The sequence below is a fragment of the Lynx canadensis genome, chromosome B1, assembly GCF_007474595.2.
Source record: "Lynx canadensis isolate LIC74 chromosome B1, mLynCan4.pri.v2, whole genome shotgun sequence".
In the NCBI taxonomy this organism is placed as follows: Eukaryota; Metazoa; Chordata; class Mammalia; order Carnivora; family Felidae; genus Lynx; species Lynx canadensis.
The window spans coordinates 156,776,585-156,794,308 of NC_044306.2; the positions used below are offsets into that span (position 1 = coordinate 156,776,585).

Below are 17,724 nucleotides of genomic sequence, written 5' to 3' on the forward strand. Positions count from 1 at the left end.
CTTATCTGACATCCTTATGTTACCTTTGCTGAATTATCTGTTCAAATATTATTCTCATTTCTCAATTGAGTTGTCTATAGTCTCATTATTGAATTTTGAGAACTATTTATCCATTCTGGATAAACATTCCTTATCAAATATATGATTAGAAAATATTTTATGCTAGTGTTGTCTTTTCATTATCTTAACAGAATCTTTTAAAGAGAAGTTTCTAATTCTATGATGTCTATCCATCATTTTTTTGAATAAGTGGTGCTTTTGATAGTGTATGTAAACTTAGATAAATGCTTAACAGAAGTTCAAAAGATTCCTATAATTTTCTAGAAATTCAATTGTATTTTTAATATGAAAATTTCAAACATATGCAATCTAAGGGAACTGCTTACATTCATCACCTCTTTTCAACAGTTATCAATTCAAGGCCAATCTTGTTTTATGTGGATTTCTTCCCTCTTCCACATGCTCCCAAGATATTAAAATTTTTAAAGCATGTTATTGATGTATATAGAGAAATCTGCAAATCATTGAGTGTTTAACTCAATAAATGTTCACAGATGAAAACATTTTACTGTATTTTCATTGTATGTATGTGTATATATTCAGACTCTCAATCAAGAATTTAAATATTACTAGCTCACAAGAAGACCACTCATGTTCTCAAAGGAATCTCTATCCTTTCACTATCATGCAAGAATTTTGTCTGTCGCTAAATTTATATAATATATCATACAGTATGTCCTCTTTTATGTCTCAATTATTTTGTTCACTATATGTTTATTAGTTTATCTGTGGTGTTCCATGTAGTAAATTATTTGTTCATCTGATTGCCGTATAATATTCCATTGTATGAATATAACAATTTACTTATTATTATTTCCATTATTAATGGACATTTGGATTGTTTTCGGTTTTGGCTGATCTGAATATATATTTTTTAAGTTTATTTATTTATTTTGAGAGAGAGAGAGAGAGAGCAAGTGAGCATGAGTGGGGGAGGGGCAGAGAGCTAGCTATATATATAGAGAGAGTGAGAGAATCCCAAGCAGGCTCCACACTCAGAATGGAGACTGACATGGGGCTCATTCTCACAACCTGGAGATCATGACCTGAGCTGATATTAAGAGTCAGATGTTTAACTGACTGAGCCACCTGGGTGCCCTGCTCCTCTGAATATTCTTATACATTTTGTTGTTATTATTGATTATATACATAAATTTTTTGTTGGGTACATAGCTAAAGAAGAAATTGCTGGCTGATTTGAGTACACATATGATTAGTTTTAGTAGATACTGATGGTTTTTGTAAGTACATGCACCAGTAAGATATGAAACAATATTGCATCCATGCATACCATATGATATTCTGAAAAATAATTTTTAATCATCTAATTGCCTTGTTATAGTATTCTTTCACCTATAGTTAATGAAAACAATATTGTTTTAGCATATTATTACACTTATCTGCCATTTGCACTTTTTTTCATAACTAATTTCTGTGAACTTGTTCAATTCTTTGGTTCAATCGCTGCATTTCTAGAAGTGCAAAGCTGAAAACTGGATCTTAAATGAGGAAACTGACCAAAGTTTTTCCACTCTCTGATGTTTCAACACAGTGTTGATTTGGTCTCCCTAGATAATATTTTTGGTCCATTTCATTATAACTGCAATAGTTTTAAAACAACACAAAACAAAGTAGTATCCTAAAGCCTGGTACATAGATGAACAATAAATGTGATTCTCCTCTATTACAGTAATCTTTTTACAATTTCCTTTAGCATTTTCATTATTGTTAACATCTAGTGTTTTATAAAAAGTGCTTCCATGGCCACAGCTTTAGTACCATCTAGACAAAAAGTAGCAATCCATTGCCATGTAACCCTTCAAGTTTCAATGACAAATCAATACCACATCTCTATGAAACAAGTATATTTTAACAGTGTTTTCACAAAGGACCTGACCTACCCCATCTTTATGTAAGTTTGGGACCAATCCAAATAGCAGTATAGATCTGAGTAAAATGTTCCCATGTGAAGAAATACTGTTGAAGGCTTTGAAATAAGCTCATAATAATAAAAATAAAATAATCACTTCAAAAATTCAAATAACTCACTGTTGTTATTGCAAATAAACCAGTTACTGATTCATGGTTTTCAGTATAGTGAGCAAAATTATTTGGATTACACATAGACCATCTTATACTTAGTTATTATTTAAAAACCATTGCATTTTTGTGTGTTCATATCTGTCTGGATTCCATATTTATTGGAGGTAACTGACAGAAAGCCAGAGAATTCAGGGAACAGAGTAGTAGTATAGCATAGTCTGGTGTTCTGTATGATTTTACTTATTGCAACTTGTGAATAAATATTTTCACATTGGATAGTGAACAGATAAATTGATTACAGGTTATAAAACAATTAGGTTGCCTGAAGTGATTGAGGCATACAAGATTAGAGCAGAAGCAAACATGAGGACTCATTTGTACATAAATAATGTAACCAAAGAGATATAAAGAGTAAAGCTGCTCATTCTTTTTCTCAAGTCACTCACTAATTGATGCGTAGTCTTCTACACAAGCCTGTTAGAAAACAAAGGACAAATGATAGAACTTGATCCTTTGATATTTATTGATCCCAAGTAAGTACTAATTATTGCTGGAGATACTCTTAGAAGACAAAAGGAAATTTAAAAAAAAAAGTCCTCAGAGAGTTTATAGTTTAGTTGATCATATGTAATGTGTGTGTACTATAGGTGGAAATTTAAGAAAATGTGAAAAACAATGTAGAGTTTCCAAAGGGTTGAGTATAACATTCATTTTGTTGAGTTTTTAATGAGATAGGTCAACCGTTTTATTCTATTTAGTATTTAACCTATTTTAAGAAATCTACTTTAGTCTGTGCCATAAGAATTTTTCCCATTTGTGTATAAGGGCTGTTCAGTAAGTAGTCTATTTAGTTTTTACCTGTAGAATCATTACCCTTCATATACAGCAAAATTATCTGTGCAAATACAGACTCCTTAACTTTATAGCTGGATATTAGATATAAAAGGTTTAGGATAGTGGCTCAGGCATTGGTATTTTAAAAAAGCTTCATAGAGAATTCTGATTCCAAGAATTAGTTTCCCATTCAATTCACTTTCTTTCCCTGTGTCTGCCATATGTCTGTGGCATTAAATTCTAGCAGCTCCACACCAGAATTATTGTTCTCTTCTTCCTTGGCAGACAGATTGCATTTCTCAGCCTCCTTTACAGTTAGGTATGGCCATTTGGTTGAGTTCTAGCCAATATGGTGTGAGCGGTAGTGATTTGTGATTTCAACAAAGAAGATATTTCTATTAAGGCTTACATGCTCTTCCTTTTTTGTCAGTTGGATGCTTTTTTCATGACCAGCTTTTATAGCCATGAGTTGAAGATTCCAGACACACCATCAATCCATGTCCCTAAATCAATGTGTGGAGAAGAACATTTCTACTGACATAGAAATTGTTTGTGAACAAGAAACAAACCTGTATTGTGTTTGAGACATTATTTAAATGTAGAACTTTTTGTTATAATTAACCAGCTCTAACTAATATAGTACCAAACTGCTAGTTACTAAACTAGAAGACATTGTTTCTGTCCTTTAAGAGGACCAAAGTCTAAGGGTAAAATAAGTAAATAAATAATGATGATATAATGTGAAAACCCATTTAATAAGATGAAAAATACAGATAGGCAAGCAATTTGTCTAAGGGAAGGAGGGAGAGGGGTGGATGATCAAAAGAGTCAGGGAGGTATAGAGAAGAGGTATTTTGAGTAAGGCCTAAAGAATGAATAAAACTTTACCAGGTAGATAAAACAGTTTAGACCGAAGGTTCAGGCACATAGAATTACAAGGGTGTTTAAGTGACTAGGACTGGAGACATAGCAATAGAGGCTGATGGCTAGTAATGGATCGGATTGTGATCTTTACACCATGCTATGAACTTGGAATTTATTCTAAAAGCAATCAATAGACACCAGTTTTGAAAGAAGTAATAGAATCAATAGAATCAGCTCTGTTTTGAGAAATAGTACACTCAAGGAAGAGAGAATTGGGACAGAGAATATGACCAGGAAGTTTTTTTTTTTTTTTAAGTTTTTTTATTTATTAGAGAGAATGGAGAGAAAGAGGGAGAGAGAGAGAGTCCCAAGCAGACTCCGCACTGTCAGTGCAGAGCCCGATGTGGGGCTCGAACCCTTGAGCCATGAAATCATGACCTGAGCCAAAACCAAGAGTCTAATGCTTAGCTGACTGAACCACCCAGGTGCCCCTGATTAGGAGGTTTTGAAAAAATGTTCTGACATCAAGTGATATAATTATGGTACTAACAATAGGATGGCTAGAAAATAGATGCAAGAGATCTTTAAAAGGATAAAAGGAAGTATTTAGCAAGGAATTGAATATCTGGGCCATGAGGATGTTGGTAGAATTGCTTCAAAGTTTCAACTTGGGCAAATGGGCATATAGTGGTGATCTTCACTGAGAGAGGAAACTTAACAATAAAAACAATAAAAGTGAAAATGGCTTTCTTTTATCAGGCTCTTAATATGTATTCTACTAAGTAATTTGTATTAATTTATTGAAACCATACAGCTACTTTATGAAGTTAGTACTATTTTTTCTGCTCTTTGCAGAGATAGTAACTGAGATTCAGAGAAGCTAAAAACTTGCTCAAGATGATAATAAGGAAGTAGATGGAAAAGCAGGATGTGTGAGTATAGCTCTAGAACCAAGATCTTAATCATCACACTGTTATGCCTCCCCCCAAAAAGATGGAAAATTAATTTCTGATATGCTGAATTGTAATTGACTGTAAGTCATTTGGCTGAGAATTTGTGGACAGTTTAAATATAGCTATGTGTTTTGTGAAAGGACAGGCTCAAGCATAGCTATGACAGTTGAAGATGTGTAAGTAAATTCTATTTCACAGTGAGAATATTATAATGAAGAAATAGGAGGGATTGAGAAGGTTATATTAATGAACACCAATATTTATGGACATGGCAAGGAAAAAATCAGTAGAAGTGATAAGTATCAGCACCCTATGAATCAAAACATTTCAAAGGAGTTGGGGCATCTGGGTGGCTCAGTCAGTTAAGTGTCTGACTCTTGATTTTAGCTCGGGTCATGATCTCATGGTTCGTGAGTTCAAGCCCTGCATTGGGCTCTGTGCTGTGTCAATGAGAAGCCTACGTGGAGTTCTCTCTCCCTCTCTCTCTGCCTCTCCTCCACTCTGTGCTCTCTCTCTCTGTATTTCTCTTTCTCAAAAATAAATCAATAAACTTTTTAAAAAATTAAAATGAGAATCAAAAAGGAAAGAATTTGGTGTCATGGACAGCTAGGAAATGGGAGTTCCTTAAGGAAGAGATGATAAAGATGCCAGGTGTAGCAGAGTCTTCAAGTCATATGAAAGTGGAAAGAAATCAGTGGTGACTATTGCCAGGTTAATTTGAATATATGCCAATTGAAGTGGAAAGAGTTGAAAATTCTTTGGGGGGAGAGGTAAGAAAATAAGTGGAGGCAACAAAAATCTCCCAAGACTTGAGGAGATAGATGTCTCCAGGTAATACATTTTCAGGATGAACACAACTTGAAACTGTTTTCAAGATGTACTTTCATAATTTTCCATAAAACCGTCAATCTCCCAAAGTCTTAATTATCTTCAGAATTTTGACTCTAGTTTATAGCATTAATTGTTTATAAAAATCAATTTTGTCATACAACTCTCAGTAAGAGTCCTTCCAGTTATTTTATTTAAATCTTGCCTTCTGCAGTTTTACTCTTATTCTTTTATATGAGAGAACAACTATGGCTATTGCCCCTAATCATTTACCATGTCTGGGAACATTGCTGATTTCTAATAACATAAATCAACTTCCAGAGCTACATAAATGCTAACTGGACAGAATTGAAACCTAGTGATCCATTATAAGGCTTTAACTTAAAACCAGAGAAACCATGGGATTAAAACAACTTGGAACAATGGAAAAAGCCAATAAATACAAATTTAGGCTTAATGCCTTAAAATAAAAATTTTAAAGATAAAGATCTATTACTTTGTATAGAGATGATCAGAAATAAGTAATATGTTGGCAACCAGATTAATAAAGACTCCCTCCTAAACTGTTAAAATTTATTTCTCTGGTTTAATGTCTGATTAGACTGGGTAAGTCCTAATATATGAACATTAAATCTCTGGGACTTTTACACAAAAGAAAACCTGCACAAGAGCTATCCTTGGAAGCTGACTTTTGATTTTTGTTTATATTTGGGTGTGTGGGAGAGGACACAAAAGCAAATGTTACCTATGAAGTTGCCAGTCTCATTTTCTTCATTGTCAGTTGACGTTTTTCTATATTTATTGATGCTCATCAATTAGGCCACTGAAATGAAAATGGGAAATATTTTGTCCTCAAGAAAATTATACAGTAGTGGTAAAGACAAATACTTAAAAAATAATAGATTTAATATAGACTGTGACACATGGTGTAATGGAAGAAAGGAATGTGATAAAGTAGTTCTGAAATAAGTAGGTCTGTTCTCATAGATTATACTGTATTCTCAATAGACAAATCAAAAAATAAATAGCTCTTAGTAGCTAATTACATTTGAATCCAAAACGAGTTAGAGTAGAGGGTAGTACTGACATGACACAAAAAGAGATGCTGGCCCATTTTATTCCCCAGCAAGAGCATACAAGGGCTTGTGATGTGGCATTTGTGTGCCTTACTAGTTGTATCAGAACATCTGGAGCTTCAGGAACAGTAAGGAGAGAGTAAACAGCAATTCCTGGGAAATGAGTAAGTTATTAATAGACCTAGCCAAAAATTTAGGTAAGAAATGGTGAAAGCTAGGGCTAGTGGTAGAAGTTTAGGTAAAGAAAGGGAAGAACTGAAATTAAAAAAAAATATATATATATATATACACACATATATATATGCACATATATATGTGTGTATATATATGGCAATAAATATATACAATAATGTAATTAATAATATATACAATTATATTTAATAGCGATATTATATATAATTATATGTAATAGCAATAATATATAATTATATATAATAGCAATATAATATATAATAATTAAATATATCTATCTATATCATCTGTATCTATATCTATATCTTCTATATCTATATCTATATCTATATCTATATCTATATCTGTGGCACTGGTTATAGATAAAATGAAGGAAGAGGGAGATGTCCAGAACTCCAAATTTTTGTCTTGGGTAATAACTGGAAGTAAACATAGAGATAAGTTTGGAGGAGACATGTAGAATTGGAGGTGCCTTTGAAATATCTGAATGTTGAGTGTCCTAGTCCTTTTGGGCTGGCATAACAAAAATAACATAGACTGGGTGGCTCAAACAGCAGCTGATTTCTCACAGTTCTGGAGGCTGCAGAATCTAAGATTAAGGCTCTGATATATTGAAGGTCTGGTGAGGACTGGCTTCCTGGTTCTCACTATAGCCTGGCATGGTGGAAGGGGCTAGTAAGCTCCCTGGAATCTTTTTTATAAGAGCACTAATCCCATTCATGAGGGCTCCATCTTCATGATGTTATAATTTTCCAAAAGCCCCTCCTCTCTTTTTTTAAGTTTATTTATTTATTTTGAGAAAGAGAGAGAGAGAGAGAGAGCGCATGAAAGGGGGAGGAACAGAGAAAGAGGGAGAAAGAGAATCCCAACTAGGCTCCATATTGTCAGTGCAAAGCCCAATGCAGGGCTTGAACTCACGAACTGTGAGATCATGACCTGAGCTGAAATAGAGAATCAGAGGCTTAACTGACTGAGCCACCCAGGCGCCCCTAAAAGCCCTCCTCTTAATACCATCACATTGTGGCTTAGTTTTCAACATGTGAATTTGTGAGAGACACATTCAGTCTATAGCACTAAGGTTAGAGGCCAGCACTAAAAATTGACTTACACAATTGCTGATGGATCTCATACTATCTATCAGTAGTAAACAACCTAGATTTTATGACTATAAATAGATTAAGAAATAGAGCTGTACAATCCAAGCAAGCTGTCCGTTGAGACAAAACAGAAAAAATTTTAAGATGTAGTATTAATTCTCAGTGATATTTAGCTCATGCCCTTGATATCAGGAAAATAACTTCAAGATCTGTGATAGAGGTTGTTTCAAAATATAAACCAAAACATGGTTTGTGAATTAGAAAACTTGATATCAATAGGGAATCAGAGAATCCTAAAAAGTGAAGAAATTAAACAGAAAAATTGTGTTCTACTGGAAAAAATATAAAAGAGAAATAAATTTTAAAAGAGAAGAATGCATGAAATTTAAAAGAGTGAATTTGTTATTTATTTAATTATAAGAAAGGAAAAGTGAATCAGAAGGAAGATAGCCAATAAATAAAGAAATAAGAAGACACATTGCATGATAGCCAAAACCAAAAAACAATAAAACACCCAAACTTGTTCCTTAGTTACTGAGCAGGATTACAAAAAAAGTAGCTATATTAGATATTTACTAATGACATGTCTTTATTTTGCAACGGTAAAATAGGAGTTGCAGGTAAACTAAACCAGAATCCTACAAAATCCTATACATTGAACCAACAAACAAAAACAAATATAAAAAGACTGGGGTCTGGACTGGTTTCAGGTGTCTAATATGGTAGTAAAAGTTTGGATGACACACAGCAATAATTATAGATTTTTGAGTCTTTGATTTCTATACCCAGAAAAATTATCTTCCCTTTAGGAAGTAGAATTAAAAAAAAAACATGCAGTTGATCTTCATTTGTGGGTTCTGTATTTGTAAATTTGTCTAGTCAGTAAAATGTATTTCTAACCCTGAAATCAATACTCATAGTGCTTTCATAGTCTTTCAGGGATATGCACATGTGCAGAACAGCAAAAAATTTGAGTTGCCTAATGCAAAATTTCCTGGTTGAAGTTAGACAAAGTGACACTCTGCCTTGTTTCAGCTCTCCTTCTGTAAAAAAGCATACTTTTCAGTCTATCTAGTGCTCTGTTTTTCACTTTTTTGTGCTTTTGTTAGTGATTTAGCTGTTTGAAATAATTTCTAAGGGTAGTGTTAAAGTGCCATCTCTTGTTCCAAAGTAGAAGAAAGCTATGATGTATGTTAGATAAGTTCCATTCAGGTATGAGTTATAATGGTATTACTGTAAATTCAATGTTAAAAATTCAAAATAGATTAAATAAGCTGTCTTTAAACTGAAATTATGTATTGATGGGGTGGTGGAAATATTGAGACTGGGGACTCACAATAACCTAACTCTGTATTTCTGTTAGGAGTCATGAATCAACATTCACTAATTCTGTATTGCAGCAAATTTATAGAACATAACTGCCGCAGATAACAAGAATTGTTGTACTTGTGGACATAAAGGATTAGCCGTTTCTGAGAAGAAATCTAAAGGATGAACAAACTTCAATTACAATGCTGATGAATCCCACAAGCAATGTGTTAGGCAAAAGAAGCCAGACACAAAAGAGCTATACATTATTAATTCATTCATATAATGTTCAAAACCAGGTCATACTACACTGTCCTGGTAGAAGTCTGGATAGCGGTTGCTTTTGTGGGGATATGTGATCAGAGAGGGCACAAGAAGTGCTTTCTGGATGTGGTAATCTTCTGACTTTGATGTAGATGCTTGTTACATGGATTTGTTCAGTTTCTGAAAATTCATTGAGATGTACTATCATGATTAGTGTCCTTTTAACTATATATGTTATACAGAAAAAAATGGAATATTATGCATAAACAAAAAGAAGTGATTTATATTTATATTAATATAAAGGAATGTCAAACACAATATTAAGCCAATAAAGGAGATTGATGATAATGTATGGTATCATTTACATACTTTTAAAAAATAGTCAAAAGCCTATAAAAGAATCAATACTGTTTACAGATAAATAGGCTTATGTTAAAATTATGACAGAATGCATGCATATGATAAACACGAAATATAGGAGAGTAGATAATTTGGGGAGGAGAAGAAAAACTTAAGCAAAATTATTTAGAGGCTTCTAATTATTTTATATAATACTTTATTTTTAAAGTGTATGGTTGATACATAGATGGTCTATTTATCTACCCACATCTTGAAATAATTTCATATTTCTGATCAAATATTTCATTATATTAAAAAGGTACACATTAAGATAAATCTTACAGAAAATTCCTGATTGCTTTACCAATATAGGCAGCTCAAATATACAAGAACATTCTTTGTTTATTTTTTATTTTATTTACTATTTAAAAAAATTTTTAAGTTTTAAAATTTATTTTGAGAGAAAGAGAAAGAGAGCATGAACAGGGGAGGGGCAGAAAGAGGGAGAGAAAGAATCCCAAGCAGGCTCTGTGCTGCCATTGTGGAGTCTCAGGGCAGGACTGGAACTCAGGAACCATGAGATCATGACCTGAGCCAAAATCAAGAGTCGAATGCTTAACTGACTGAATCACCCAGGTGCCCCACAATAACGTTATTTAAAAGCAAGTTAAAACTTCCATAATCACACTAAGGGATAACATTAAAATTAGGGGTTAGATATAGTTCCAAATGAGGAGCTTCTAAAATTCAGCTATGTCAAAAGAGTGAATGAATGTCCAGGATGGCATTGGGGGTGGGTGGGTAACCTCAAGAGATTTTTAACCATATGAAGCTTACAATGCCATTGAGTGGGCATTTAGCCATCATGTGGCTGTTAATAGAATCCTGAAACAATATAGTATAAATGGACTTGCCAGAATATCATTTACATGTAAAGACTTTCTTGAGTTATTTCAATCTCAGTGTCTGCATTTATAAAACTGATATTGAAAAGCATTTACCACTCAAACTGGTAATGAGGATTAACAACAAAAAAGACTGAAGCTTAAAAATTTCTTGGGACACCTGGGTGGCTCAGTCAGGTAAGTGTCTAACTTCAGCTCAGGTCATGAACTCATGGTTCATGAGTTTGAGCCTTGCATTGGATAGTACTGCACTGGTAGAACAGAGCTTGCCTGGGATTCTCTCTCTCTCCTTCTTTCTCTGCCCCTCCCCTACTCTCTCTCTCTCTCTCAAAATAAATAAATAAACTTAAAAAAATGCCACATGATTTCTAAAGAATGATTTAAAATATTTGTGAACTGTAAGAGTTTTTAAAATTTGTTCAACATTATATAATTATATGATTTGATATAATACTAAGAGAGATTAAGTTTGTTTGCTTTTGTGTTTGTTTTATGTTGTTGCTGTAAGCAACAATGCCAGATAAAACAAGGGATAGCTCCCAACTCATGGTAGGAGCAGTTAATTCATGTTTCTCTTACTGAGTTTAGATAGAATCCATTCCTCTAGGACAATGGAAAAATGGGGTTGGAAGAATTCTCTTCCTCTCCCCTGTCTCCTTTAAAACAAACAAACAAACAAATGACCACTTCCATAGAAAGGAGCTAGACTAAATGGATCATTAATATGATTTGGAATGGCAAATTCTCTCCTTTTATGCTCAGAAAAACTGTCATTCTTTGAGCTATGACCTTTAGCCTGGTATTCTTGGGGACATGCAGTAATCTGTCGACAGATCTGGAGTAATGACAACTCTTATTCCTGACGTTATCTTGCCAATTCTCTCTTCTTTTGGTGGTTTAGCTAGTTATTTATCATGCAACTCTTCCACTTCCAATTGCTCAATAGTACGTGTAATTTTTATAACATTAAATATAAAAATAATGTTTCACAAGAAATCAGTAAATAATGTCAATATTGTTTTAAAAACTTTTCTTGGCCTCACAGGCTTTATGTTCCCCATTTGCTTCCGGCTATTAAAATGTTACACAAAACACCAGGCTAAAAAAGACAGATTTCCAAGGAGCTGAGCTGTAAATTCTTGACATATTATTTGATGAAGGTAAATAGTGTCATTTTCTACTTTATTAACTTCATGTGATAAACACTCTGATCTTAAAAAATTTATTATATTTGGAAGAGAGAAGAGATAGCTTGTTTAGAGTCACCCTACCCATAATTTATTGGGCCCTTCTGTGACTGCTATGGATCTCAAACTCTGATCTGTTAATGTTATCTAGTATTTGGCTAATGGGATATATTTTCTTTTTTTCTTTATCTAAAAATGTGACAAAAGAAGACTAAGAGATGTTTTCCCAAAGGGCAATGGGATTTATGAATCATCAAATACGTAAATCAGTTGTCTTCCTCTCTTTCTTTCTTTCTTTCTTTCTTTCTTTCGACAGCAATCCATTCCTATTTAAATCTGTTTATAGATTATCATTATCCTAGTTCTCTTATAGTTTTTCTTCTTATTGTAACTTCTGTCATTTCCAAGCAACACATGTGAATTTGACCTTGACATTGTTAATCTTGGCTGTGCTTTGCCACAACTTTATCTTCATTTCCTCCCTCAAAGCCTCAGTAAATAGACTGTGATTAATCAGGTAACTGAATAATTTTTAGCTCATATATTTTTGAGCCTAAGCAGTCAAATTACTTCTTATATCTCTGGGAATTATTAAACAGGATGTCCATTAACATTAGTGAATATGTGTGGCATTTTTCCTTAATAAGGACGCTGAGTGTATATATACTATAACGAAGGATAATTTCTCTAGATTAGTGGCCCTCATCATTTATTGTTTTTTGCAGAGATACACTTGACAGCTGATACTCTCATGACCAACATGTTCGCATGGAGTTACACTGGAGGACTTTCAATACCCCTGCAAGTTCACTCTTTCCTGGTCACTCATGAATTCCCACTAAATGGCAGTGAATTACTATTAGAGTTATAACTACAAACAACTTTATTTAAACACTTTTTTGCGAAGTAATTTATTTTGGGAAAGCAATGCTTAAATATCATCAGTAACCAATCAGTTTACATTCCCCTCTCGGCCTGCCAGTACCTTACCCACAGTGGAGTGTTGTGGCTCTGATGATATCTATGGATGTAGACCTGAACTCAACACTGAAAACTCAGAGATTGGTCACCTGGCTATCTTTGCACACCTCTTTTATAGAATATGCTGTTATGAAAGTAGTAATGGTTCAAGTTAGGAAACTAGAGAAGAGAGAAGTCCAGTTCCTAGACTTGTTGGTGACACCGGTAAAATAACAAAAGAATATTGACACTTGTTATGCTCTTGCTTTTGTTTATACTAAGACTTTCAACTCTCAAAATGAAAGAATGAGGATCTTATCAACCTAGAGGAGTCTAAAGATGCCATGGACTTGATTGGTAAAAACAAATAAAAGCAACGACAAAAAAATGGTTCCCCATTAAAATGAAACCCTGATTACTGAAGGAATTATTTGCCTGATATATCATTTCAGGTCACATATGCTTTTAAGTATTTGATGAGTTAGTAGGTACCATGTTTGATTACAGTTCTTTGACATTTTCTACTATGCTATTTAAAAATAAATTGGAAAGAAAGGCCATTTAAAGCAAATGTTTACATTCTTTTAAATACACAAAGCAACTATGAGCCACAGAGACAACAAATCTAAAAAGAGAAGAGATTCTTAAGAAAAGGGCTTAATTCATAAACCCTTAAAATCAGTATGCAAAATTATGGGTATATGCATACGTGTGGTGAGAAAAAAGTTCATAACCTTTATTGGTTTCTTAAGTGGGGTTCATGATCTATTAAAAAGCTAAGGACTAAACACTACTTTAATAGTAATGTTTTATAAGAGACAGAATAACAATGTTCTGGTGGACTGGGGAATGAAAAGGATACAGGTTGCCAAGTTAGATTGCTTTCCAGCCATTCTGACTGAATTTGCCACAATAGTATTTCGTTTTTAGTTAAAGGAAGTTGGCACAACACATATAATCACAAAAATGTTCACAATATCAAATACAAACAATTCTAGGGCTAATCATCTCGTGGGTCCTTTTCTGTTGCGTCTCTACATTGAATTGGGCTGAAGTTTGGCAAATTACGGCCCATGGTCCAAATCTGACCCACAGTCTGTTTTTATATGGTCTGTCAGCTAAGAAAGCTTTTACATTTTTTGGAGAATTTGCAACAGAAAGCCTATGCATCCTGTAAAGTCTGTATATCCTGTAAAGATATATACTTTATGTTCCTTTATAGAAAAGTTCAATACCCCCAATCAGTGAATTAGACAATTCAGTAAGTCTTTTGGACAGTAGCTAATATTTATTAAGGGCTACAAATTGCCTGGTTATGTCCTGGAGCTGGTGATACATCAGTGAGAAAAAAAATGACCCAGATTATTTGCTTTTACGAATCTCATTTAGAGGTTATTTAGAGGACACAAAAATAAAATAGCAGATGAATAAATTGAATCAATTTTATAGTATGTTCGAAGGGAATACATTTTTGTGGAGAAAAATGGAGCAGGATATGGGAATTTGGAAATTTTGAGGGACGAGTGAGATTAGCTCTTGAAAAGGTGGTTAGAGTTGACCTCACTCAGAAGGTAATATTGGTGCAGACTTGAAGGAGATTAGGAGATAAAAATGTAGCAAACAGTCAGTGCAAAGACCCTGAGATTGTATCTGATGTTCAATAAAGGTGGAGGAGAACAATTAAAAACTGACTTTTTACATTGATAAGCCATGTTTCAGTCTCTCTCAGGCACAGTTTCTCTTAAGCATATATAGTTTAAATTTTGCCACAAGTAAATCTCTCTTTATGTTATGAAAATACATCCAAGCGTAATGAACGAGTCGTCTGGGTTTCTGAATTAAAATGTTATCTGAGAGAGCATCGAGCGGGCTCCGTCTGCAGCTCCTGCTGGGACGTACCCGCCACGACTCGGTGGAGTGTTGCAGAGTCAAAGGGAGCGACATCGGAGGAGCCGGATCTTGCTCGGGTATCCGGTTCAGGTCAAGGCAAAAAGTAGGCGCCCCCGCCTCCTCCTGGGTCATTGCTTCTCCTCCAAGCTTGGCGGTGTTCCGGGCTCCGGAAAGGAGGCCTGCGGAGGATCCAAACTGATGAGGTCTGGGGGGCCCCTAGGGGCGACAGAGGTGGCGGCTAGAGGAACCCCTGCGAACCGCCGCTCCGCTTTGGATTGAAGCACGTGTGGGTCAGCGCTGTCATTGGTCGTGGTGCGTCAAAAATCAGAGACCTCCAGGGGTGCCTTGGTGGCTCCCGTGAAGCTCTTACTTCAGCTGAGGTCGTGATCTCACAGTTCATGAGTTCGTGAGTTCCTGCCCCGCACTGGGCTCTGTGCTGACAGCTCAGAGCCTGGAGCCCGCTTCAGATTCTGTGCCTCCCCCGCTCTCTGCCCCCATCCTGCTTGCGCTCTGTCTCTCCCTCTCTCTTTTTTTAAAGTTTATTTATTTTTGAGAGAGAGAGAGAGAGAGAGAGGCAGTGTGCAAGCAGTGGAGGGGCAGAGAGAGAGAGAGGGAGAGAAAGAATCCTAAGCAGGCTCCAGGCTCTGAGCTGTCAGCACAGAGCTTGACATGGGACTTGAACCCACAAACCGTGAGATCATGACCTGAGCCGAAATCGGATGCTCAACTGACTGAGCCACCCACGCGCCGCTCTCTGTCTCTCTTTCTCTCAAAAGTAAATGAACATTAAAAATAAAAAAAAAGCCTCTTAAAAAAAAAAAAAAGACCTCCAAAGTACAACAAACAGGAAAATACAGATAATCAAAGATTATCCCCATTCACAGGTCAAAATTTTTGGCAGCAAGGCGATGAAGAAAAAGCCAAAACAGTGACAGATAATTTTCTTTAAAAAAAAAAAAAAAAAAGAAAACACTAAAATTACAATGCAAAGCCCAGAATTGGTATTGTTGCATTCCAACCTTCTGTGGGAAGACATGTAAGGAGAGATAGTAATGTTACAGCGAATCAGCTATTCACTGATGGGATCAAATTGGAGAAAATGCTTTGAAATGGAGGGAGGGAATGGGAAGATTTACCTCCAGTTAAGAAAAACTTTACATGGAGTCAGAAACAACAAGTTCAGCGTCCAAGTGCAAGTAGACACTTGGAGGAAAGAAAATTTTGATATAATGTGTGATGACTTGAAAGATGGTCAGAAGTGTCATATACCCAGTCCTACTTGTAAATTTGAGGATGTTTTTCAATGCAGGCATGGCCAATAGTTCTACAAGGAAAAGATCTTATAGGATTAGCCCAAACTGGAACAGGGAAGACGTTGTCCTACTTAGTGCCTGGATTATCCATCTTGATTTACAGCCCATAATTAGAGAAAAAAAGAACGGACCCAGAATGTTAGTTCTTACACCCACTAGGCAATTAGGTCTTCACGTAGAAGCAGAATGTTCTATGTATTCATATAAAGGCCTTAAAAGTGTTTGTATATGTGGTGGTGGAGACAGAAATGGAAAAATACAATAACTGAAAAGAGGAGTAGATATTATTGTAACTCCTGGAAGACTGAATGATTTACAAATGAGTAACTGTTCCAATCTCAGAAGCATAACCTACTTGGTATTAGATGAAGTCGATGAGAAGCTAGACATGGGATTTGACCCCAGATAATAACGATTTTATTAGATGTGCACCAGACAGGCAGACTATTATGACAAGTGCGACGTGGTCATATGCTGTCCATGGACTTACACAATTTTATTTGAAAGAGCCAATGATTGTATATGTTGGTACTTTGGATCTTGTTGCTATAAGTACCATGAAACAAAACGTAATTGTCACCACAGAAGAAGAGAAATGATCTCATATCCAAGCGTTTTTAGAAAACTTGTCTCCCAAGGACAAAGTCATAATGTTTGTCAGCAGAAAAGTTTGCTCATCAAGTGACCCAATTCTGCGACATGGATTGGTGGGAGTCCCTTCACGGCGACAGAAAACAGATGGCCAAGAGAGAACATTAGAAAAGTTTAAAACAGGTAGAGTAAGAATATTGATTGCTTCAGATTTGACATCTTGAGGTCTCAATGTCCGCGATATCACACATGTCTATAATTATGATTTCCCTGGAACATCAAAGAATGTGTACATAGAGTAGGGCACACTGAAAGAGCAGGGAGGACTTAACATCCATTACCCTCATCACTAGAAATGACTGGAGGGTTGCTGGTGAGTTAATATTCTGGGTATCTTCTTTGAGAAATATCTGTTCATGTTGTTTGTCTATTTTTTACTTGGATTAGTTTTTGGAGGGATGTTGAGTTTTATAAGTTCTTTATATATTTTTGATACTAACCCTTTACTAGATATGTCACTTGAGCATATCTTCTCCCATTCTGTAGGTTGCCTTTTACCTTTGTTGATTGTTTCCCTTGGCCTGCAGAAGCGTTTTGCTTTGATGTAGTTCCAGAATTTGCTTTTCGTTTTTGTTTCCCTACTTGGGAGACATATCTAGAAAGAGGTTGCTATGGCTGATGTCAAAGAAGTTACTCTGTGTTCTCTTCTAGGATTTTTATGGCTTCCTTTCTCACATTTAGGTCTTTAATCCATTTGGGTTTATTTTGCATATGGTGTAAGAAAGTGGTCTAATTTCATTCTTTTGCATGTAGCCGTCCAGTGTTCTCAATACCATTTGTTTAAGATACTGCATTTTTCCCATTGGATATTCTTTCCTACTTTGTCAAAGATTATTGACCAAATAATTGGAGGTTTCTTTCTGGATGTTCTATTCTATTATATTGATCCATATGCCTATTTTTATGCCAGTACTCTATTTTGATTACTACAGGTTTGTAATATAACTCAAAGTCCAGAAC

At 35.1% G+C, this 17,724-nt stretch overlaps 1 pseudogene; it reads left to right on the forward strand.

Annotated features, from left to right (window-relative positions):
* Positions 1–15,852: 15,852 nt before the first annotated feature.
* On the forward strand, positions 15,853–17,151 carry LOC115513070 (annotated as a pseudogene).
* Positions 17,152–17,724: the final 573 nt, after the last annotated feature.